Source organism: Mus caroli, unplaced genomic scaffold (genome assembly GCF_978045245.1).
Source record: "Mus caroli unplaced genomic scaffold, Mus_caroli_1 scaffold_11, whole genome shotgun sequence".
In the NCBI taxonomy this organism is placed as follows: Eukaryota; Metazoa; Chordata; class Mammalia; order Rodentia; family Muridae; genus Mus; species Mus caroli.
The window spans coordinates 121,533,638-121,558,026 of NW_028227266.1; the positions used below are offsets into that span (position 1 = coordinate 121,533,638).

At 45.2% G+C, this 24,389-nt stretch overlaps 1 long non-coding RNA gene across 1 annotated transcript in view; it reads left to right on the forward strand.

The window, feature by feature from the left end:
* The window catches only part of LOC115031948 (uncharacterized), a 94,360-nt gene that overhangs the window by 69,669 nt on the left and 302 nt on the right, over positions 1 to 24,389 (forward strand). The window contains exons 3-5 of the long non-coding RNA XR_003837603.2: positions 5,651 to 5,796; positions 17,490 to 17,590; positions 21,689 to 24,389. The exon at positions 21,689 to 24,389 is cut by the window's right edge and continues 302 nt beyond it. This is a non-coding gene — a long non-coding RNA (uncharacterized LOC115031948). The remainder of the gene's footprint in view (positions 1 to 5,650; positions 5,797 to 17,489; positions 17,591 to 21,688) is intronic.

A 24,389-nucleotide genomic window follows, 5' to 3' on the forward strand; every position in this document is an offset into this window, starting at 1 on the left:
CCCAGTGGTTTTTTATTTGATTGTATTTGTGTTATGTGGCAGTCATCAGCTGTGTTCTCCCTCTGAGGATGGCCCAGCAGCTTCTGGTCATGTCTCTCCTCAAGAAGGAGTTTAAAGCTTAGGTGGTAGGTGAGCATCCACTCTTTGTCCAGCTTAGTAAGTCTGCCTCTCTTAAAAATGGCAACAAAGCCTTCAAAGGCCCGCTGCAGTTGCTTTGTTGTGCTTAACAAAATTTTCTGAATGTATTTTCAGGGTTGGAGAGATGGCTGGTTAGTTAAGACCACTTACTGCTTTTGTAGAGCATAATTCTCAAGACCCACATTGGGCAGCTCACAACTCACCACCTATAACTCCTGCTCCCGGGGATCTAGTGCCTTTGGCCTCCATGGGTGTACACACACACAATTTTGGAATTTTGGTTTCTTTTAAAAACACAGAAATATCGTAAAGATGTGTTTTCATTTTAATCCCAGGTGTGGGGCTGCAAGGCTGCCTCAGGCTGTCCACAGAAGCTATGATTTACCTCATGCTCTGGCAAGGACATGATTTTGCCAGCTGCAAATAGTTTCTGTGATTGTGTGATGTTTAGAATTCTGGGGACTTTTCAAAGGGTATATAAATGCTAGGGGCCCAGGTGGTGGAAGGTTGTTAGTGGGTTGTTGGATGGTTGTTGTTTGCTGTTGGTTGAGGTTTGTTAAGTAGTCGTATGCAAAGAGAAAACAACAAGAAGAAATTAGATATCCTGATGTCAAAGATCAAATTTACCCCAAGGAACTCTGTCAGGCTGCCTGTCTGCCTTGCTGCTGGAGGTATAATGACTGCTCAGGAGAGACAGAACGAAGTCCGTGTTAGGAGTCTCCGGGTATCATTCTCCAAGGAACCAGAAAAGGATAAAGTCTGGCCGGAATAAAAGGTTCCCTAGAGTACCGTCTGCTTGGAAAAGCCAGTGTTACAGCTCTCCGAGGAAGCTGGGATCTCTTCTGATACTCTTAACAGCGCCAATGCCAGCAGTAGCAGTGGTGGTGGTCCAAGGCAAGCAGAAGCAGGCAGCAGAGAACCATAGCTGGAGCCCCTAGCAAGCAGGCAGCTGGAAGTAGCTATGAACAGCAACAAGCTGTGTGAGGGGCACGAGCCCAGCCTGTTGGTCAGACCCAAAGTCCATCGATGAATGCTTCCGGAGAGAAAACTTTCCCAGAGTGTTTCAGCTCAATGGAACGGCCACTCTCAAACGATTCTTGGTGAAATAACCCCTGCACTTTATTCCATGTGGATAGAGACCTTATAAACATTTTGGGAGTAGGGTGGGATCCAGGGGTAAATGTTTCCCATTGGCTCAGTCTGAGATGTTAGGGATGCTCTATTTGCATGGGGAAGGGCTTCAGGTGACTGATTGCTGATTGTCATGGCTCTCTCAATGGGATGTCATGGTTATGTATTCCAGGACAAGTAGAGCAGGGAGCTGGCCCCATGCCTACCATTCTTAATTCTGAGGTTTCCCAGGATTTGGGCTTGTTCAACCTTACCAGTTCTGTCTGGTGACACGGTCCACTTGCCCCACAGAACTTGACACCCCTAATTAGCAGGAAGCAGTCTAACGGTAATGTTGCCGCCTTTCTGACTTCTGAATTTTTCAGTGATCTCTTTCCTTTCATCTCTATCCATTCTTCTCTTTTATCAAGTGTTAGGGGATTGAAAGGGTAGAAGAAAAGGTGTGAGGAAGGGTGGAAGAAAGAAGAACCCACAAAGTATTGAAAGATGACTACAAATGGATAGATTAATTAGATAGATAAATAGATAGATAGATAGATAGATAGACAGACAGACAGACAGACAGATAGACAGACAGGTGATAACAGAAAGATGTTAGGCAGATAGATAGATAGATGGATAGATAGACAAATAGATGATAGAGAGATGATAAAAAGATGGTAGGCAGATAGATAGATAGATAGATAGATAGATAGATAGATAGATGATAGACAGACAGGTAGAAATAGATATAAATATACATAATTTTGAAGGTAAGACCTCTTTATTCTAGGTTGCTTTTCCTACTGTTTCTTTAGAAATTAAGTTAGGCCCTTCTACAGTGAAAATGTTGAACCTCTAAACCATTAATTGGAGTGGATCCTTAATATGTACCAAAAATTTTTTTTAGCTTTTTTATGTTTGAGCAGAACAGGTATAAAGTTGAAGCCAGTGTGTCAGAAAGCACAAAGCGGGACAGCTGTGGCCTGCCGGCGGCCACTCCTATCTCGTAGACAGTAACAGAAGAGGTGTTTATCTTCCCACCGTGCTTCTGAGAATAAGAAGCAAGAGAGCCTCATTTGGTTTCTGAGTCACCCACTGACTAGGAAATGTTAGGTTCAGTCATTTATGTCTTGAAACTGCTTCAGTTCTGCCTCCCAGGGTTATTACGTGCTTCCAAAGGGTTTGTGGGTAAAGGTTCCCAGAAGAGCACCATGACCTATGCTCTAAGGTACACTTAAAATGTCCTCAACAAAGGCTTTGCTATCATGTCTGCTTTCCACAGGGATGGACACAGGCTGCCCTAAGATGTGCACGTGTGAGACATGATCTAGCAGGGAGCACAGAGGTTAAGAAGGAAATTAATATGTAATAGATGCTTTCCCAGGAGCAAAAAGGAATTTTCATCTTGGCCCTCAGAAAACAACAACTGACTGGCTGAAACCATACTGTCATTCACTGTGGCTTTAAGAATGTTTGCTGGGCTGGAGAAATGGCTCAGAAGTTAAGAGCACTGACTGCTCTTCCAGAGGTCCTGTGTTCAATTCTCAGCAACCAGTTGATGGCTCACGACCATCTGTAATGGGGTCCGATGCCCTCTTCTGGTGTGTATGAAGAGAGTGACAGTGTATTCATATACATAAAATAAATATATAAAACTTAAAAAGAAAAAGAAAGTGTTTGTCATGTTTTGGAACACTCAGGCACATGGGTGTGTGCAAGAGGCTGCTCACTTTTAGTTAGGTAGAGCCCACTGGCAGCGTGGGGAAGCCACTGGATTAGTTATCTGACAGTCCCTGGCATGTCACATGAATTAAAGGGTGTCCTCACCCACTCCCAATTTTATAACTCCTACACTGTGTAACCAACTGTTCAGACTGTGTGTGGCATTTGTGCTTCCCATGACATCATACCACCTTGTGATGTCACATCCAGTTCCTTTGTGCACACATACTTTATAATGTTCATCTATGGACCGGCCTCATGAGGCACTTCCCAGCATGCCTTCCTAGTTAAATGACACACGATGACTTTGCAAGCAGCTGTTTCCTCTTCCTTCCTAATACTTACACCACGGTTCATTCTCTGACCAGGACCAGGTGTGACATGGGCCCAAGGGATGGACACATGTCCAGTGCTGTTCGCCCTGCTCCTTCTAGGTCTGACTGTGTTGTTCTGGTAAGACAGTCTTAATTTGGGTTGAGGAAACTGTACTGGGTTTTTTTTTTTTTTTGATTATGTCCCTTGCTGTTGCTAAACTGCTGACTCTTTTCAAATGGGCCGTCTTTCTTCTACAGCGCACTATAGAATTAATAGGTTTTTTTTTCTTCTTCCTACTAATGCCTTGGTAGGTATTTTGAGTTGTCATGTGGTCTATGCTCTGCTGTTTGCTAGATGCTTGGGGAATACATGTCTCTTGAGCTTTGTGTAGCCAACAGAAAAAGCTTTTCGTAACCTCAAGTCTCTTCAGGCCAGCACAGAGGCAAATGTGTGCTTTGGAGATTGTCAAAGGAAAAAGAAAGTGCTAAGTCCTAAAACTTTCGCCTGCATGTGGGACTTTCTGCCTGCCGCTTTGCTTCCTAGCTCTCTGGGCTAGTTCATTTTAGTGATTTATATGCTCATATAGTATTGCTTCCACTTTCTTATCTACCCTTTCATATGCATTAGGACCTGCACAGACATGCGTGTTGCTATTTTGAAAATCAAATCCATGCCTGTATTATTCTGCTTATTCTTGATTTTGCATTGTTCAACCTTTTTAAGGTTTTGTTTGCTGCCTGGTTTTCTTTCTGGAGGAGGGTTGTTTTGATTTGGAGCTCTTCTTTATTAATTGTGACATCTTTAGGGTCTAACGGATCAAAACAACTTGTTTCTCTTTCATCATCTTTTTCTGTATTGAATTCCTTCAGCTTTTAAATTTTTTTTTCTTGAGACAACAGTGGTTTTCAGTCTTCCCTGCTTGCTGGGTGCATTTAAACTTAGAGTCTCTTTGATGCCCCAGGCAGTCTTTGAGCTGAACCCTCCCTTGCTGCTCTTCGAAGCACTGTCTCTAATTTCACCTTTCATTTTCTTCATAAATTACTCTTGAGTCAGAGCTTCAGGGGGCCTGGAAGATTTCTCTTTTCAAGTAAGTTTTATTGAGATAGTACTTGTGACTAACACTGGTGAGATATTTGAAGTGGTCTGTAGAAATTTAACCACCAATGTTTTGTGTGGTTTCAGCACGGAGTTTGAATATGAGAAACATCCAATTCCGTGCCTGTATGCTCAGACCATCTTTCTTTTCCTGTGCTTGGTTAATCAGTTTCTGAGAGAGAGGCCTGGACGTTCCCCCATTCTTAGCCTGGGTTTCTTAGGTGCCCCCTTGTGTTTTGAATTCAACCCACACAGTGTGGTTCTTCAACCCACAAAATTATTTTTGTCCTTGGATATTATTTTGTCCTTGGATTCTGTTTTGATCTAAGGATACCAATGCTCTCTTGCTCGATCTTTCTTCCTTCCTTCCTTCCTTCCTTCCTTCCTTCCTTCCTTCCTGATAACATTCTTTCCAATTATTCCATGCTATGGCATTTAACGTCCTTTTCAAGTTACCATATAGTGATTATATACATTCCCATCTCAAAGTCTGACTTTAAATAGAATTTTAAGTCCTTCGTACTATATACCCTTTGGCATACTTGGACTCATCACTTCATTTATTTTCATTTCCTTCTTAACATGATTCTCAATGAGCATCTCCTTGCCTATCTCTTCTGTCTCCCTGCATTCAGTAGGGTTTGAGTAGTGTGTGTGTGTGTGTGTGTGTGTATGTGTGTGTGTTTGTGTATGGATGTGTATGGATGAGTGTGTATAGTATATGTAAGTATGTGTGTAAGCATGTCAGTGTGTGTGAGTATATTGTGTGAGTGTATGTTTATGTGCATGTGTGTGAGTATGAGTGTGTGTGAGTGTGTGTATGTGAGCGTGTATATATGTGTGAGCATATGTGTATGTATGTGTGTGAGTGTGTGTAGTATATGTGTGTGTGAGCATGTCAGTATGTGTATAGTATCTGTGTGTGAGTGTGTGTGTGTGAGCATGTCCGTGTGTGTGTGAATATATGTGTGTGTGTGAGTGTGTGTTTGGTGAGAGGAGGTGATTTAGAATTTTTACATCCTTCTGCTCTATTTTTTTTTTTTTTTTTTTTACTGAAAACAGAGTGGTTAATTTTTGCCACTAATAGGAAGATACAATTTTATTTAGAATTCATAATTTTCCCTCCCCTCAACACAAAACCCTAAACACATTTTTTACATGTCTTTAATTTCCAAGGACTCTCTTGGTCTCTGGTTGCTCTTTTCACAATGGCCTGTTTGCTTTTCCAACACAGTATATTACTAAAGGTTTTATTTCTTTTCTTCAGGAAGGGAAGAAAACATTTGTGCTGCTTGGTCTGCCATCTTAAACCAGAAGTCTGAAATATGGGTCTGAATGCTGCTTCCAAGGATCTCTTACATTGAGGATAGCAGGCACCAGAGACTCTCTACCATAAACATTTCCACAAGAAACGTGAGTTTCCCGTAAGCATGAGTCAGATTCACAGACCAGAGGATGGGTTGGGGCTCAGTGAGGACTAAGCAGAGGCTGCACAAGGGACTGTGTTTGTACTGGCGTCCACGGTCCCACGTGCTTAGCTGCCACTGTGGAACTATTAGCAAATGAAATTAAATACTTCAGTTGCTTAGTAACTAATCCAGTCTAAGAAAGAAGCAAAAATAGAATACATAAATTTAGAACTTTTAGGCCACTTGCCAAGCAAAATATTCTTGCTTTTACATCCTTTTGATTATCTGCAATTTGAATGGAAGAAAATATATTTTAGTGTCCTTGAGTGAGTGTGTATGTTGATATTCCTTGCTAAAAGTGAATTCTTCTCAATGGTTGAACACTCATGAGACGTGGTCTGGCTTCCAGGGTGATGCCACACTGGCCCTCAGAAGCCCAAGTAGAAGATACTGTTGACTCTGGAATTTATTTTTCTGACATAATCAGAAAGCCAAAGGGCATTATGTGATTCCATCCCTGTTATACTATGGGAAGATAAGCAAAAAAATCATCTGTTTTACATAATTTGTATAAAATAAAAATATCATTTTTTTCCAAGCAGTTTTCTAAGACACCAAAATGAGGACACGGTTTAAACTTTGATGTGACACCAAAAGAAATCACAGGTCACTTGATGCTGGTGTTAATAGAAATAACACAATAAATAAATAAATAGAAGTTATAGTAATGTCAGTTGCTTACCATGTGACTTTTGCCTCCTGGGAGAGCAGTGTGTGTTTATGGCTGACACGTATCAAAAAAGAAAGGAAAACAAGGGTGTTAGAGAGATGGCTTAGTGGTCAGGAGCATACTGGCTCCTCTTTCAGAGCATCCAGGTTGGTTTTTAGCATCCACATGGTGTCTTCACAACCATCTGTAACTCCAGTTCCAGGGGATCCAGTGCTTCACATACATGCTGGCAAAACAGCAATACACATAAAATAAAAATAAATACATCTCAAAAAAAAAAAAAAAGCTTAAACCCTTTGGGAGTTCATATGTCTTTTAGGATTTCAGCATCTATTCCCTGAGAACACAACAAACTGTACAGTTGGGAAAGTGTGACAATGGGGTGGTGTCTTGGCTCAGCTGCTTGTTGTATTGCGTAGGGCCGTCACAGGAGTCTTTTCTCTTGACCCAGGCAGTAAGTAGCACAGGCTGCATTGGCTCCGCAGGGCTCTGCTGCAGAGCACCAAGCCCCTCTCCTACATTAACTTTTTTTAATTTTTATTTTTTTGTAAGAACTGATAATGTGCCTCTATTCAGTTTCTTCTGCTATTACCTCATGGTTAAAGGCACATTTTTCCTTTTTAAAAATATCTTTTAAAGATTTATTTACTTTAATTTTATGTGTTTGAGTACTTGTATGCATGTATGTATGTATGTACACCATTCATGTGCTGAGTAACTAAGGAGGCCAGAAAAGAGTTTCAGAATCCCTGGAACTGAGGAACTTGTGGTTGTGAGCCCCATGTGGTGCTGGGAACTGGGCCTGCACCCTCTGGAGGAATAGAGTTCTCTTAACCTCTGAGCTATTGTTAATCCATGGCTGTGAGGAGAAAAATCCCCAACCCCAACCATCGTGGTCAGATCAATTTGTCTTCATTTGTGGGCATTGGCTGCCTCTCTCTAAAGGAGGGGTTCAAGAGGTCAGCACGGGACATGGGGAAGGTAGGGGTTCTTATTGTTCAGGAGTTGGGAGTTTCCAAACGGGGGATTTGGCAGGCAAATAGGCAGAGTTGCAGAAGCAGAACAAGTATATGGAGCTGGTCATAAGAAGCTCCTGAGACAAAGACATGTTGCAAGGTCGTCATAACAAGGTGGTCATAGCAACTTTTAGAAACAATGGCGTGCTTCCCATTTCCTGAAGCAGGCAGTGTAAAGTCATTTGTAGTTAAGATTACAGGTGGGGCATAGCCCAATCCTCAAGAAACAGATTGAATCATAAATAGGAATTGTTTTTACTATAAGATTGCTTAAGATGGAGGCAGGCTGGTTTATCACCACCTCTACAATCTCAGAAATTTTAAATAATGTTTTACAGTGTTCCTTGGAGTAATCTAAGCCCTTGAAGTGGGTCATCAAGTTCAAAATGTCTGGCAAAGATGACTCCTGTCACTCCAGAGTGTAATCAAGCTAGGCGTGGCTCTTGGCTTTGAGCGCTCAGTCACCCTGCTAGTCTAGGGTCCTGTGCTCCGTCTCCTGTCTCAGCTCTCTCATGTGCTAACACTCAGCCTGCTGTAGACACTCCATAACAAGCAGGGACTTGCTCCAACATAGAAAAACAGTCAGTTGGATGAGCCTGAAGCCAGTTTTTTTCCACTCCCGTGTGGAGCTATAGAACTCAGGGAGGAAGCAGTCACTTCCGTTTGCAATGAACACAACCATTTAAATGTTCTTCTGTCCATAAGTTTAGTTTTTATGAGAATCTTAACCATTTACAGAAAGGTTGGCTGATAATTTGAAGGGCTAAGAACTAGGAGTAAAGATCACTGGTGAGGTCAGAAGGCTAGGAACAGTTGAAGGTTAAGTCCATGCAGGATGGGATCCAGTTCAGTGGTGGAGAGTTAACATGAGTGAAACATTGGAGGAGGGGATGGAGATTTACATTCAAGCCAGCAAAATAAATATATAATTGCCCAGTCTTCGATTGAGGTCCCACCATACACCTGGACATTCAGTGATAGTTTAGGTTAGGTTAGGAAAGGGTTTTGTGGATGCATGTGCTAGATGCTCTACTTTGCATCAGATGCTAAATAAGTCATAGAACTCCTCATCCTTAACAATCTTCTGGAGAAGCATATGATGTGCCTAGTGCAAAAATACAAGAGACGGGCATAAACACTACAATCAGAATCAGCTGCATTATCGTGGAACCCAGAAGCAGCACCAAGACTTTCTGCAGGCTCTGGGCTCTGGTTCCTGCTGAATAGCCTACCTGTGGGATTTGAGCTGGTACATCACTGCTCAGGCCTCCTGTCTGCTCCCTCTTTTCCACTGGGCTGAATGTGGAGAGTTTGCAGAGAGCAGTCAACATGGTCCTAAGCTCTTTGCAGACAGTTTGTGGATGGAGGCATCAACCTGTCTGATAGCTAGCTCTCAGAGGCAAGGCAAAGTGGCCATTTTGGATTGAATCTGGATCAGGGGTCTGAATGAATCCATTTAATATCTGTTTCAGAAGTTAAAAGAGTATATTTACTTAACCTAGTTCTCACATCAGAACTATGTTCAGCTTGATACAAACCTAGACATATCTGGGAAGAGGGAACCATAACTGGGAAAACACTTCCCTTCTGTAAGATTGGCAAGTAGCTAAGTGTGTAGGGTATTGTCCTGATTGTTGATTGAAGTAGAAGAGTCAAGCTCTTTGGGGGCAGTGCCAGTTATAGGTGGGTGGTCCTGGGGTCAATAAGAAAGCAGACTGAATAAGCACTGGGGAACAAGACTGTAAGCAGAGTTTCTTTGTGGTTTCTGTTTCAGTCCCTGCCTCCAGGGTCCTCCCTTGAGTAGCCCTGACTTCCTTGGTGACAGCTTGAGACCTGAGATAATTTTTTTTTCCTTCCCAACTTACTTTTGGCCAATGTATTTTGTCACAGCAATAGAAACCCTAGATGAGACAGTGGTACAAGAGATTTAGAATAGATGTCACCTCATTCCTGTTTCCCAGACACTGTGTGGTTGGTCAATATTAGTTTTTATCACTCTGATCACATCTGCCCCAAATCCAAGCCATGTAAGGCTCTCTTCTGTTATTTATCTTTCAAATTCAGAAGGTAAAGAACTGAAGTTATTGCTTCAGCTAATATTTTCTCACACCTCGGCGGTTCATCTTCACTGTCAGCTTGACTGGATTTAGAATCACCTGGGACATATACTTCCGGGTATGTCTGTCTATTGGGAAGTTTCCAGAGAGATTTAACTGAGAAGGGAAGGCCCACCCTGAAGGTGACTAGTGCTACCCCACAGGCTGAGGTCTGAGGCTGAATAAAAAGGGAAAAGAGAAAGCTCACTGAGTTATAACCAGACATGGTAGGCCCCTGCTGCCATGCCTCCCCCAGCATGATGGACTGAACGAAACGTCAAACCACCAGCCAAAATAAACCCTTCCTTCCTGAAATTGGTTTTATGGGACATTTTGTCACAGCAATGAAAAAAAAACCTAATTATGACTTCTTAAATCACCTGTATAGCATGGATTTGTACCGAAGAGGGGAAAGCTGTATCCATCAGGGTTTAATTAGAAATAATCTTCTATGTCATTGAAGCTGATTCTTTTAGCATCAACCTGGAACACTTGAATTATGAATTTAGCTGTGAGCCATTTTAAAAGTAGATATGCTTTTACCACAACTTGATTTGTGGCACCCACCTAGCAGTAGAAAAGCAACACAGACCTGTGGCCCCAGACAGAACCACTGTATTCAGCCCAGTTCCCTGGCCTCACTAGGGCTCACCAGAGCTAGCCTTCTCTACAGTCTGAGGTAGCCCCACCAGTCCCCTCGTGCACAAAGCTTGGTATTCCCTGTACCACTTTCCATGTCATAAGAACTAGTTCCCATGACACATGGTTGGCCCACCCACTCCCAGAGAGCACTAGCTGGAGGTCTAGATGTTCACTCTTCCCAGGAAGCCCCTTTGCCTACCTTTTCCTCTGTGCTCATCTCCTGAAACAAAATCCTGGGAAACTGGCAAGGCTGCCTGTCAGAACCAGACTGAGCAATTTGTATTCTCAGTAAGGTAGACTTCCTGGAGAGACTTCTGCTCACAGAACCTCAGGAAGGTAAACAAAGCAAGGCTATCAGGTCAGACTTCAGGACTTCATGGCCTTAGGGAAAGTTCGAAGAGTCTGGCCCCAGAATGGCATGTGGATCACAGTAAAACACAAGGCATGGCCAGGAATTCCTCAGAGGACACACAGACTGTGTTGGTTTGTGACCTCATAAACTTCCTAAGCCACAGGAAGGGGGTAGAGCAGGGGGAGGAGAAGGAAGAAACCAGTAAAGACTGGGTGTCCCTGTTTCCTGTGACTTTCATAGCCTCCTCTGCCATCTGCCACCACATCTGAATCTCTATTCTAAACCAGGGCAGAAAATAAGGCCCCTTTGCAGAATGCCTAGCTCCTAAAGGGAATGCCCTCATCCAGAGACAGACAGACCAAAGGGGAGTGCTAAAATACAATAAAAGTAAAAAGAGATCTTCCATGTGAGAGAGGAGCTCCTTTAGTTTTTACAGGCAAACATAACCTGAAACACAGAAGTAAAAGTCTCAGGCTGCAAAGATCCTATGGAGCACAGACACAGGAGTCCTGGCACACGGACATAGGAATCCTGACAGTGCTCCACAGTGAGCCTGTGCTGTGGATACACAGACACAGAAGTGAGTCCTCACAGCCTTCCTCAGTGAGCATCATTCAGCACGACTTGGATCCTCTGTGAGATGCATCCAGCGCTCCCCTCCCCAGCACACAGCCCGTGTAGCTGCAGTTACGGCCACAACATGGTCCCCTGGGAAATGCCACTCATCACACGTTATCAAAGGCAGTATGTCGAGGCTCATTGTTTCATGTTTTTAATCTCAGACACCAGTGCAGAAACCCAAGATGTTTATTATAATTTTGCAGACACCGCCAACAAAAGCTTTACTCATGAAGGAAAAATTAAATGTTAAGGCTGTGTGGATGATAGGGGAGGGTGAGCCATGGAAGGCTCAGAAGGATAGAGGGGGGAAGCGTCATTTCCTTTAGGAAAGAAAAATAGGGTGAGCCATAAACATAGCTTCGTTTTCAGGCTGGCAGTTCTTACAGTAATGTGTTTTGTCAGGCAAGTCCTCAATACAGATTAACATGAAATGCCGACGAGTTCCACCTCTAGGCCTGGGAACAAGGAGGAGTGTTTTGATGAATGTCAGTTAATGACACTCACACTCTTGAAATCAGCCCTGGCAGCCAGGACTGAGGGCTGGAGGAGGGGAGTGCCTTACAGAGAGGGGGCAGGGAAGGTTGTTCCAGGATTTCTAATAACCCACATTGAAGATGGACCAGAAACAAAACCAGGATGTCAAGATGGTGAACCTGCCAGGGTTATCAGGCCCAAAGCACAAAACACAATTTCCAATAACCCGGGCTGGGTCCCCTGCAGGAGGTATTTATGCATTAAGAGCACAAGGCAGGGCTGATCTCAGTGGACGGGGAGGAGCAGCCCCCACCCCCCTGGTGCACTGGGACCTTAAGGCTATTCCTCAAGACCTGGAAGCCTTGGCTTGCCCACCCCTTTGTGATTGTTGAATTCAGGCCTTTCAGATAAGCCTGAGGAATTCAATAAAGGCTGAAGCTGCGGCAGCGCTCTGTCACTCACAGATTTAAATCCCTCCTCCCCAGTGACTGGGAGGTGGGATGCACTTATTTCTCAGGTCTTGCTCTTGGGCTTGACTGGGAGGACTTAGCGTGGATTATTCACTTACTGTTTGGAAGAAGAGCTGTCACTGGAAATTGCTGACTAATTTTCTGGCTGTGTAGCTGACAGTTAATGCCTAGGTCCATTAATCCTCATGAACAAAGGCTGACAGGCTACCTTGGTGTCCAGCCCACTGTGGCAGTGGCCATCTCTCTGGCTTACCTTCCATGCTTACATGCTTTTTATTGGTTTGTGTGTTGGATAACTCCTTACCAGATTCTACCAGTATCAAGCCCAGCTTCTTAGGCATTAAATAATAAAGGAATTCTCACAGGAAATCAAGATCCGGGTGAAAAAATTCTCTTTTTGTGACCAGAACAGAGGTCCCAAAGGTAAGAATAAAACTAAAACACTCTAGGCTCCCCAGTCCTCATCTGTGCCCTGTGATGGCTCCTCCTCCTCCACATCACCTGGAGTGATCTGTCCCAGGGACACTGTCCCCCATTCTACCCAAGAGGAGACTGAGATACACACAGCAGGGAAACTACAGAGCCAGGAAGCAAGCTTAAGCATCAATCAGTCTTAAGCAAAGTCACAATGCTCTCTGCAAGGCTTATTTTTTCAGAAGGATTATAACTATCAGACAGGCACCCGTGGCACATACCTGTAATCCCAGATGGGACATGGGACACAGAGGTGGCAGAGGTAGCAAAGGCAGAAGGATCATGAGTCTGAGACCAACCGAGGCAAGACACTGTCACAAAAAGGTGGGAGGTTGGGTGTAGAAGCAAAAGACAAAGCTCAGCTGGTGAAATGTTTCTCCTTCAGCCCAAAGACCTAAATTCAGTTCCCAGAAGCCACAGGGAAAAGCTGTGTGTGGTGGCACCTGTTTGCAAGTCCAACACTGGGGAGGCAAAGACAGGAGAGCCTGAGGCTGGCAGACGAGCCTGGCTAACTTAATGAGTAAGCCCAAGATCCTAATGAAACTCTGTCTCAAAAAAAAAAAAAAAAGGATAATTCCCGAGGAATGGCATCCAAAGGTGACCTCTCACCTCCACAGGTGTAGAATGGGGACAGTGTGCCTTGGGGGGCCTGCTGGCAGATCACTCCAGATGATGTGAAGAAGGGGGAGGAGGAGGAGGAGGAGGAGGAGGAGGAGGAGGAGGAGGAGGAGGAGACGCCATCACAAGATACAGATGAGAACAGGGGAGCCCAGAGTGTTTTAGTTTTAATCTTACCTTTGGGACCTCATTGCCATAAAAAGAAAAAAAAAAAAAAAAGGAAGCAAGGAAGGAAGAAAAGAAAGAAAGGAAGGAAGGGAGAGAGAGAGAGAGAGAGAGAGAGAGAGAGAGAGAGAGAGAGAGAGAGAGAGAGAGAAAGAGAGAAAAGAAGAGAAAAGAAAAATAAGTTAGCTACCAACTGGGAAGAGTACCTCTTGTACTTGCACACCAGTGATGAACTTTTAAAGCTTTTAATCTTGTACACTCTGGTCAGTAAGTATTCTCAAAGCCTAAGATGATTTCCAAGAGCTGAGTCGACAGCAGAAGGCTGCCTTGTACATTCAGAGCTAGTGTTATGGAGGAGGGGCGCTTCTAGGCAGGAAAATGGAGAAGAATATGCCCACCACCTTCTGTAGCAGCCTGCTCACCCAGAGCCTGCCCACCCTCCTGCTACTGTGATTAGGAGTACCCTACACTGCTGCTGGCTCATCATCTGGGGATTATAAAGACACTCACCCTGTCTGGCCCTCCGATCACTGGAAGCACATGAACTGTTGGCGATGTGTCTATTTTCTCACTCCAAAACCAGGGTTGACGATACCCTCTCATTAGATGACCTCATTAGGATTTCTATTGTTGCAATGAAAAACCATGGCCAAAAAAAAAGTTGGGAAGGAAAGCATTTATTGAGCTTACATTTTGATATTGCTGTTCATCGTAAAGGAAGTCAGGACAGGAACTCAAACAGGGCAGGAACCTGGAGGCAGGAGCTGATATAGAGGACATGGAGAGGTGCAGCTTACTGGCATGTTCCCCATGGCTTGCTCAGCCTGCTTTCTTAGAGAACCCAAGACTACCAGCCCAGGGATGGCACCACCCATAATGAGCTGTCCCTCCCCACACCAATCACTAACAGCCGGATCTTATGGAGGCATTTTCTCAATTGAGGTTCCCTCCTTTCAGATAATAGCTGTGTCAAGTTGACTGAAGACTAGATGACTACAGGGTAGAAGCAGAGGTGTGTGGAATGAAGCAGTAAGGCTTGGCGTTTTCCAGCACCTGCAAGCCCTGCCAAGTGTCTCTGTCCGTCCTCAGCAGTCCTGAACTAGGCTACTGCTGACTGTTAGTTTTTAGGCTGAGTCTCTGGTGTCTGAAACAGCAAGGTGCTCTGAAGGTGAACATTATTTCTTAGTCCCCAGCCCATGGAGACTAATTCAGAAAAGCAGCTGCATTGGGCCAGAGAGTACCAGGGAATGACCTCAAACTCCTAGACCTAGTCAGAGCTGATGGGCTGCCTCAGGATGCTGGGTCTGCTGAAAGAACTCCTGAGCCTGCTTCAGGTTCCTTTCTCCCTAGACCCTCCTTCAGTTTCAAGATCAAGATTATACCTCTGGCAAGACACTAAAATCAAAGCAATTAGCTCTGTCAGAGAATTTCAGTTCCCGAGCCACTGGCAGAAGAAATGTCAGAGGTCCCTGGAAAGTCAGGAGGATTTGGGTGTGAAAGCCAGGCCTCAGACTTGAAGAGAGAAAGTGTCTGCCTCACAGCAGTGGTTGGGTGGCTAAAGTGGAACCCCACGTTCTACTTTCAAAAAGTTCTTGGCATAGTGTATATGGAATGTTCTGGAAATCCATATAGTGTAGTGTATACCATAAATGATCCATGTGTCCACTTCCTCAGCCTATCTCTACAGTAGACCTGGAAGATGACCTCTTACCAAGGTCCCAGGTAATGTGTGCCTGAGGAGCACAACAAACGTGAAGAACAGTGTGTGGTGGCGAGGTGCAGGCTCTGCCACTGTGGAGCTCTCTGGCCTCAGAAGGTCTGATAGGTCACAGTGGGCAAGCTCTGGGTATGAGGTGGCTGTGGTGACTAATGGGTTCCAAAATGTGTTCTTAATGTTGGCAGCCTCGGTTATATAATGTTGCCCATTGCTTTTACCCTGAGAGCCTTAATCTATGCATCCCCAAACTTGAAGCCATCTTCCTGTTGCTGCTTTCTGAGTGAACTCTGAGATTTAAAGGTGTCCACCACCACACCCAGCTGTCTTCTTAAGCTTTGATATTGGAAACCAAACCAAACCAAACCAAACCAAACCAAACCAGAATGTGGCGGATCCTGTGAAACAAGGGTCCCCATGTCCAAAGGCACTATTACGGTGGCTGATACAGTGCACACCATGGCTGATAAAGTGCACACTACCCCTGCGGCCTTGCCTGGCAGAGTTGTCTAAGGAATACTTCACTGTGTTGTTGGGCCTCATTTCAGTGGGGACACCACGGAAGCCTGTGTGAGCTCTCAGCCATGGTGACTGTGGTAAATGAAACTGGCTATAAATCTTTACTTACCTCATTTCTTCAGCAGTGGAAGTGGGAGACTCAGTTAATTACAAAGCCTGTCTTGACCCTTTCCCTCCACCCCAGGCACTCGGGCCTCTGTGGGTGCTTCCTGAGAACCTCTGGAGTACAGCATGTACACCCAAAGCCCCTGCCAACCTCGTCTGCTTCAACTCTGTGAAGAGGTTGCTTTCCTTTCCTTTGCTGTTGTGGGCCCATGGTAGCAGTGAAGAATTAGTGCCAGCCATGAGCCAAAGGCTGCTTTGAGGAAGGGTTGAAAATGTTTGCCATAGAGGGACAAGCCCTTTCAACCCGTGATTTTTTTTTTTTTTACAAAAACTGCTAAGCTCCCTCCAGGAAAGCTTGCTTCAAGCTCTTCTTTCTCAGTCTCACTGTTTACTAAATGGAGACAAAACAGAGACCAGTGTCACTAGGTCTGAGGTCTCTTCAGCTGAGAAGACAAGGTTGTAAGGGTTTTGTTTTTGTATTTTTTTTTTTCCTTTCTCCCCAGCTGTTCTTGGAAGCTCTGTAACTGTCTGTGGAGCCTCTAGTGGGGAGGGGACAAAGGAGTGTCACTAAGCTGTGTATTTGGTGCCTTATCTACAGGGCATTACACCAGTTTTCTTTTCTTTCTAACAATGTGTGAAGAGGCTGGGGGCGGGGTGGGGGTGGGGGGTCTAGAAAGGTCAGTGTCAGAGACAAACAATCAGAGGGATCCCCAGCCCTAGGCAGGAAGGCTAATGCTCTCTGCCTGTGTTTGAAAGGCCCGTGACAGCCCTGAATCAAACAGGAGCTGAGAGGTACCTCGAGGCGACTGTGATAGTGTTAGCTGTGCCCTGTCTCTTTGTCAATGAACTTGGTCACACAGGAGAAAGCCCTGCATGGAAGCCCTGGCCTGCAGAGCCCCCTACCCACCCCCATACCCAACCCTCAGTTTCGTAACCTAGCTTCTGGTTAGACCAACAGTTTCAGGAAACTTCCATTGTCCATGAAGCTCACCTGAGTCCCAAAGCCGCTTTAGCTGAGGATGGCAGTGTGGATGTCCTTGCAGAATGAAGACTGAGGTTGTTTTGGGGTGACAACAAGTCAGAGGGTTTATTCTGGGCTAGCTGGTGAGGTCTGAACTGGTGACAGCTATAGCCTCAGACCAAGCACAGATGGTTTAATTTTGAGGCTCAAAGGTGTTGCTAATCCTATTTTAGCAATGGGGAAACTGAGGCACAGGCAGAGCACTGGTCAACATAGGATGTAGCATTTCCAGGTAAGACATCATCTCTGGAGTATGGAGATGTATCCTGATGTCCTTGCAGCCTTCTGTGGCAAAAGGGCTTTACTTTGAGCAAAGCCTCTGGAATTTTTGTTTAAGCATTCCTTATTTAGTAATGTCAACATTTAATTATGCAGAGAGTTATCAGGGAAGCCATGTTGCTCCCTTAACTGTGGTATCTTATCTTGTGTTTCTCACCTTTGTGTTTGTCCCATGACTACTCAGGCCTGGAGAGCCTGCATGTGTAGTAAGCTGCCTCCTGTTCCTGGAACTCAGCAGTGTGTGTGTGTGTGTGTGTGTGTGTGTGTGTGTGTATTCCTGAGTGCATGCCCATGTATATGTGTTCCTGTGTGCATGCCCATCTGTGCATGTGTGTGTTAGAGACCAAAGATTAATATCAGGTGTCATTCCTCGGGAGTCATCCATCTTATTTTTGAAACAGGGTCTCTAATTGAACCTGGAACTCACTGACTGAGCTAGAGTTGCTGTTGAGAAAGCCCCAGGAACTGTTTGGTCTTCTACCCCTCAAAATTTGCGATGCAGGTGAGTGTCACTCCTAGAGTTCTAACTGAGGATCAAGGACTTGAACTCAAGTCCTTATGGCCTTTGCATGAAACACTTGCCTGACTGAGCCATTTTTCCAACCCCTTAAACACACTGTTGACATGTACTGGATAGTCCAGGACTCCAGGGGACCTCAGAAGTGCCAGCTGCAGTGTATCCTCGGCTGCTGCTGCAATAAAACCCCATAAAGTCCAATCACAGTCTGCAAGGCCAGTGGTCCCTGTGCCAAGGTGGCAGTTAAGCTGCCTGGGACAGTTCGGACTTGTGGCTTGGCCTTTGCTTTTGCTGGTCATTTTGCCATATAGTGGCTGGCAGTGTGCTGGGTGCCAGCAGGTCTGAAAGTGATGCAGGTGACCTTGCAGGAGTGAGCCTGTGTTTCCATCATCTTCCCAGTTCAGGGCTGCGAGTGTGAGAGGTAGGGACTCCCTCATTCTTTCTCAGAAGCCATCCCTGAGCACTGGTTGGCCGATCAGTAACCTAGTCTACCCTGGAGCAGGATTTCCCTCGCTGATCTGTAAATGCTCCTTCCATTAAAGATTTATTGTCCTCCATGACTACAATGATGGCTGCACTTTTAAAAAGAGAATGTCTTGGGAGAAATACTGGACAGATGGCAAATCTATCATGGCAGAAATCATGGGACCTTTCAAGAGAAGCATCACAGAGCCTCACAGCAGGACTGTGGGAAGGAAGAGGGTCTGCTGAGCACAGACGCAGTCAGCCAGGCTTTTCAGGTCCTGATATGCTGGGCCAGGTTCCCAGACCCAAACTTCTTTTCTTCCCTGAGAAACACTGCTCCTCTAGTTCCACAGTTGTGTATTTTATCTGACAAGAGAGCATTTGGCGCTGTGAAAATGGAATTGCCAAGAACCCCCACAGGAAGAGACAACAGCTCGCCTGCTCTGGGCTTGAAGCCTTTCAGAAAGTCTAGAACTTCCCTGGAAGTTCTGAGGCAGGGAAGGGGTCCTGATGATCTTGCAGTCAGCATTGTCCCGGCTGTGAACTGGGCTTGTGGTATATGTTTGTCCTCCCCTTGTTGATTAGTCTCCCTGGGCTGGTAAAAGGTTGTGAATTTCTAGAGATATGTGCTGACAGCAACTCTTATTACCTAGGGCCATGTCCCTAAAATAGAGTGTGTCTCACAGGAAGTTTCAGGTGGCAGGGAGGTAGCTTTCAGCAGAGCCCTACTAGATCTCCGGGGGGGGGGGGGGGGAGTAGCTTTGTGTGTGTGTGTGTGTGTGTGTGTGTCCATGGTTTGAGGAGGCATCAAGTAGCATGATTGGGGGAGACGAGGAGCCAACAACCCTTTAGGGAGCCCTTCATCCCACAGTTCCTCAGGGTTGACAGATTCCCACGGGCTTCACTTCCTGTTGTTATCTAACCCCTTAACTAGCCCAGGACAGAGATGAGGACAGTGCTGGATCGAGAGAGGGCAGGGGTAAGGGGGATGACACAGATTCAGATTCAGAAAAGCAGAATTTCAACGGCAAAGTAAAAGGAAGTCAGGACATCTTGAAATCACCGTACTTGAATTATTTGAGTAGAGACCACTAAGCACCCTGTCCCTCACACAAGCCCTTGGATCTCAAAGACATGGAGACATGGAGCACAGCCAACACTTATCTGGATAAAAAGAGAAAGGGGCATATCACACACACACATACACACACACACACACACACACACACACACACACACGGCACCAAATCTTTGAGGTATGGAAAAAAAAAAAAGCAAATTTGCTGACTGAATTGATCACATGACACAGACATCATCCTCCCAAAGCCCTACTTACCATTCTGCTCCCAAACCTAATTTTCCTCTGCCTTGTCCACCAGAGCCACACCCAGATCCCTAGACCCATCACGGAAGAGCTATGCCTCTCACCTCCCAAGACGAATTATGATTCAGGGCCATGTGTATGATTCTGGCTTGGAACATGATTGATCTTTCTGGAGGAAATGTTCAGGGTTGCTAATGGGAAGCTAATGTCTCTTATGCGGTTCACAAAGTTCAGAGATGTTTGCAGTCACTAGGTAGGCAAGACTTGATCCAGATCCTGATGGAGAGACTGTCTTCTCAGCATTAGCAGGCTTCAGTGGGCCTCCCCTGGGCCACTGGGGCCAGACAGTCAGAACTGCTAATTTTGCAAATAGCCTGATTCCACCTTGTTTTAATTAGCATGGAATTGCAGACTGATTCTACTCAACAGATTGGCAAGTGAAAACTGGGTTAAGGTGTGTGTGTGTGTGTGTGTGTGTGTGTGTGTGTGTGTGTGTGTTCATTCCTGTTCTAATCATTGTGATATGCTAGGTGCTGGGGTTGTCTAACTCTGTAAGACTCCATTTTTACAAATACCCTCATCCTATTCCCCCAGAAAAACTCAAATACAGTATTCATCAAAATAATAAAGGAAACCAGGGATGTAGCTCAGTTGGTAGAGTCCTTGCCTAGTAGGTTCAGTTCCCAGCACTGCATAAACATAACATTGTGATAGATATTTATAATCCCAGCCCTTAGGGGTTGGAGGCAGAGGGATCAGAAGTTCAAGACCATTCTCAGCTACATAAGAAGTTGGAGACAAGCCTGGGATACATGAAACCCTGTCCTTAAAATATATAAAAAAAGAAAGCAAACACGAGGTTGGAATTTTGCAGAAGACATAGCTGCAACTTGGAATAAGTAAATGCTAGATGAAACTGGTAAATGCTAGATGAAACTGGTAAATGCTAGATGAAACTGCTGACTTGGGAAGCCCACCCATGCCCTCTGAAGACATCATATCACATTAAAGATGTATGTCTTTATGCCGTAGCTTAGTGGCCTAGAGAGCCAGCAACTCATGTTCAAGCCTGGGCTCTGCAGCATCTGCTAGTTACAGCAGGCTAAGATGATAACCATGTCTCCACCTCTGTTTCCTTGGGTGGGAAACTGGTGAGACAGTAGCCTCTCATTCTAGTCAGAACTAAGAAAATTAGTTGGGGTGGGGTCAAGCGTGGCAGCTCAGCCATTAAAGGCACTTTCTCCAGAACCATACGGTGTGCAGAGAAAACCAAGTCCCACAAGGCTGTCCTCTAACCTCCATACAAGCTCCCTGGTCAGCACACCTCCCTCCTCAGCCCACATAAATGCATACATACATACATACATACATACATACAGGTTTAGTTGTTGTTTTAAAGAAAGGTAACAAACATGGTGTAGAGTCTGATCACAAGGGCACAGTATGGGTTCTAAGGAGATATATCAGGATCCAGGAGAAGAAAAGAAAGGAGACGGGGTGGCTGTTTCGCTGAAGGCAGCATACTGCACCTGCTTCTAGCAAAGTAAGTCTGTCTCCATGCAAGGTGGAGAATGCTGTAATGACATATCTGACACCAGATAGGTTTAAAGTTCTACACCAAGGTCATCAGAAAGACTCGTGAACGTTCACACCAGGTACATGGTCGGCTGTGCCTCATTTGGGGCAGTTTCAAATCTGTACAAGGATACCATAATTTAAAAGCACATCGCACAGGCTAGTGGGGCTTAGGATGTTCAGACACAAACCAAGTAACCTGTCAACAGCGAAACAACGGTGCGGCCACTTCACTTCGAGTGAAGTGAGTCGGAAGCCTGGTGTTATGTTGGTGGATTTTCTCCTCCTCCCATGTAAAGGCCTTTCCATGAATGCTGTGGAGAGACTAGAAGGCGGGAGGGTGAGGATTAGAAAACAAAGCCCTGGTCCCTTGCAGGGGACTCCATAGCCACACAATCACAAGAGGTATTTCCTGTGTTTTCAGAAGTGTGCCAGGAACCTCAGCTATACCTTTTGGTTTGACGTTTTTGTTTTGAGTAATTTTTTTATTTTATTCTTTGTTGTGTTTGTTGTTGTTGTTGTTTGGTGTTTTGTCGTCATTTTGTTTGTTTGTTTTGTTTTTTTGTTTTGGGGACAGGGTCTTGGTATGTAGCCCAGTCTAACCTGGAACTCCAGATCCTCCTGCCTCAGGTTGACTATTTAGCCCAGAGTCACTGCAGCTGGTGAAGGACCCAGGGGCTGGAATAGAGTCACAGGTCCTGTGCTTACTGTCTTTACAGTGCCTCCTCAGGCCCATCAAAGTCTTCCAGGATCACACAGAAGACCACGCCACAGTCGGAAGTGAGGTAAACAAGTCTCCTCATTGCTATATTTTGTAATTATCAGACAAGAACTCTTCAGGCGGAGTTCCCGCCTGAAGACCCTCAGGCCTGTGTGAAGCTTAACCATGTATGTACTCAATGTAGGTGTGATCGGTTTTCAGATCCATGCAAATGTGAGCTGACCTTCCCCTGATGTTTGCTGAGTGCATGCCAACAGCATTCTGCATGGCTAACCTGCCTCAGCAACCAAATCCCTGGAGCTGTCATATGCAGAGGGTCTGTGGTGTGGCCATTTTATAAATGAGCCACGGGAAGGCCAGAGAAAGAAACAGCATGCTCCAAGTCAGAGCAGAAGGCAGCTTCCCTAGGATCTGTTTTAATGTTTGCTTCTTTACAACACAGGATCTCATGAAACCCAAGCTAGCTTCAGACTCAACTGCATAGCTGAGGATACCCTTGAACTTGATTTTCTAATATTTCTACCTCACACCCAGTTCATGAGGTAATGCAGATAGAACCCAGGGCTTCCTGAATACTAGGAAGGCACTCTACCAACTGAGCTACATCCCCAGACCCTCCTCTGGGGATAAGCCCAGGTTCAAATCCAAGGCCTTAACAACACTGGGACACAGACTTAAGACACAGCACTCTACGGACACAGACTTAAGACACAGCACTCTACGGACACAGACTTAAGACACAGCACTCTACGGGACCTGGGCATGCTCCTACCCTGTCTAGTGATGGCAAAAGCCATCTTTTTAACAGCCCACGTTATGATTCTACCATCAGATCAGAGAGGCCGTAGATAGCCCAGCTTCCCATTGTAAGTCATTTTCGACCTGTTTAACCGATGGCTATATGGGACTGCTAGAAAAAGTTTGGAAATCACCAAGAGCTTTGACTTTCCTGCCCACAAAAACAGTTGGCCTTGGCAGATGTCCAACGCGTTGACCTTAGATCCATTTAATGAAAACCCTATTAATTCAAAAAGAAAGAAAGAAAATAAGACAAAATAGGACAGGCAGTAGAAAGATCTTTACAAAAATCTTGTGTGCCCTTCCTCCACTGTTGCCTTGACCAGACAGGGCCACAAAGCTAATACAACAGGATTAGGACAATTGCTTTGTTAACACACAAGCACAGCGTGACATGAACTCCAGAAAAGGCATTTGGCAGGATTAACCTGCTGAGGATAAAGATGTAGCAGACGGGACCTGAATTAATGGACTGGTATGGCCAAAGTGGAGAAATCTATTTGCATGTAATATTAACTGTACTAATAAACTCCAGGCTGGGATCCAACAGCCTGGGAGCCTCTTTGAACCAGGACTTGATTCCTGCACATCCTATCTCTGACATCTGCCAAGATGTGTGAGTGTAATCCGGCTGCCTGCAGATTACCACTCTGTCCTTGGTGCCTGCAATAGCACAGACCCTTTACTGACTCCATCTCAAGCAGATCCCACTTACAATATTATTTACAACCCATGGAAAAGCAATGAAGAAATGCAGGTTCAACACATGTAGAAAATATCCACCAGGGCCTGGAGAAATGGCTCAGTAATTAAGAGCCTTGGCTATTCCTCCAGAGGACCCGGGTTCAATTTGTAGCATCCATGAGGCAGCTAAGAGTCATCTGAAGCCCATCTGAAGCCCTCTTCTGACATCTGCAGGCATGGTGCATACATGGTACATACATACACATGCAAAACACATAAAATAAAAAATATAAAATTTAAGAAGAAAATGCCTACCTGACCCAGGCTGTTGGCCTGACTTGTGTATTCTGATTCCTTGAAAGTCTGTGTGGGACTAGGGTGAGCAAGCAGACTCCTGGGATGTGACATTTCAGGAGGTACCACAGTCTGGCTCAGTCTCAGAACAAGGTGAGTGCCTAAAGATTCATGCATTGCCCCTCAGACTGCCCTACTGCAGGTTACCATAGGAACAGTGTAATCTATACCCATTCAAAATCAATACACTTACAACAGACAGCTGGATGTTGGGCGGTGTGGTGGAGGAGAAGAATGTAGGTGGGTGGGGACCTCTGAGGGGTCCTATAAAATACATCTCAGATCATTGCAATCAAAGAGCAAGAGAGCCTGGTATTTATCTACCAGCTCTTTACTGTATCTGGCTCAGAGAGTAATTCCCCACCATGCAGACTAAACATTCTCCCCAAAGAAGCTAGGGAACCTAGAACAACAGCCTGTGTACAAGAATGCCTAGGCCATATGGAGTGTAAAAAGGTGTGAGTCAGGGTGTGAGTGACACCCACTTAAAGTTCTTGTGTACTTCAACAAAGAACTGGACTAGGAACACTGAATAAAGATTGAAATAAAAGGAAGAGAAAGAGCCCTTGTGAAGCAAGGTTAGCTGCAGAGCTGGAACTGGTCTGAGATTCAAAAGCCCCAGGCCCCAGGCGTCTTAGGTCATTTACATAACACCTGCCTTCCCTTGCAGCATTTGGAGCCTGGCTTTTCTCTTGTGGTTTGTTTTGGGGTAGGTAGCCCTGGAGAAAGGGGTTTTCCCTGCCAGCTGGCTTAGGGGGGTGAGGGAGGCAGGGTTGACATAGGGAGTCTTCCTAAACTGCTCTCCAACTCTTTCATCACAGGGCCTCTCAGTTGAATCCAGAGTTCACCCGAATGGACTATTC